This window comes from Chrysochloris asiatica, unplaced genomic scaffold (assembly GCF_000296735.1).
Source record: "Chrysochloris asiatica unplaced genomic scaffold, ChrAsi1.0 scaffold00208, whole genome shotgun sequence".
Taxonomy (NCBI): Eukaryota; Metazoa; Chordata; class Mammalia; order Afrosoricida; family Chrysochloridae; genus Chrysochloris; species Chrysochloris asiatica.
Window position 1 is genome coordinate 2119188 of NW_006408726.1, and position 1608 is coordinate 2120795.

The window sequence follows — 1608 nt, forward strand, 5'->3', positions numbered from 1 at the left end:
ACACACAGCACCACACCAGGACTCCTAGTGTGAGGAAAATACTAAAAGTGCCATTGACTTCCAAAAGAATAAACCAATCTGTATTTGAAGAAAAACAGACAGAATGTTTCTTGGAAGCTAAGATGGCCAGACTTCATCTCTCATACTTCAGGCATGTTATCAGGAAGGACCAATCCTTTGAGAAGGATATCACATTTCATAAGGTTGAGGGTCGAAGAAAAAGAGGAAGACCCCCATTGAGATAGACTAGCATAGTGGTGGCAAGAATGGACTGAGGTGTAGCAATGATTATAAGGTTTGTGCGAGACGGTAGTGTTTTGTTCTATTATGCATAGGGTCACTATGAGTTGGTATGGACTCAATGGCACCTAACAACACAATAATCTTTATATTTGGCATCAATATTCCTAGTTGGGAATGTGAAATCATTCCTCTGAAATGTATTGTTCTAGGCATTGCAAATCATATGATTGTCCCATTCAAATGGGCTAATAACAAGCCATTAAAACTCACTAATGTCTATGACATCAATCTTTATCTTTCTTTTTTGATGATTTCCAATTTTCCTAATTCATACTATGTACATTTGATGTTATGATTACTAATGGATGTTATCAGCTGTCTCTTTTTGACTTTCGCCACATAAGCAAATGAAGCTCTTGAAATCTTTGTTCTCTCCGTATCATGGAGGTCAACCCTACATTGTGGGAGGAGCTCATCCTAGTCATATTTGAGTGGGTTCCTTCTTGAGGGGATCTTCTTCTGGCATCATATCAGACAATGTACAAAAGGTTTTCAGTGGATAACCTTTCAGAAGTGGTTTGCCTCTCTCCTTCTTCCTTGTCTGTCCTACTCTTAAAATTCTACTGTACACAATCTGTGACCCTGCTGGTATCTAAAATACTGGTGGCATAGCTTCCAACATCACAGCGACTCAGAAACTACTGCAGTATGCCAAAGTGATAGAGGAGTGGTAAAAAATTGTATGGCTGTTAAGTGCTATTAGAGGGAGAGCTCTATAGATTAAATAATTTTCAACCAGAAGATAGAGATTAGAATTCTTTACCTTGAACTAGTCTTATGACTTTTGGCATTTTGATTTTCTGTATCACTTTCTTTTCTATAAAATAAAAAGCCCAGTCTTTCTGGTGATAGCAAAGCTCCATATTATATAAGACATTTTTTTTTTAATTAAAATATACAGTTCAAATTCAAGCAACATAAAATATCTGAAATCATCTTTGAATTCTAATCATTCAATCAAGTTCAGTAATTCAATTCTTCATATCTTCATATATGGAAAAGTAGGTTGTGGGGTGAAAATATAAGATAACAGTAAAATGATGCAATGACTATGAAAAATCGTATGTCGTGTCCTTAAAAGGTTGGAAATAGATATATTATCCTGCAATCACTCTATTTGGTATATATATATCCTCAAGAAAGAAGAGCTGTGATGCAAGAAGATGCATGCACACCCATTTTCACTACGTCACTACTCACAATAGCAAACTGATGGAGACAGCCCAGCAGCAGAGAATTGCTGAACAAGCTTGGTTGACAGCTAACTAGATAGCTAGAGATAAATATAGAGATAGAAAGAGAGTA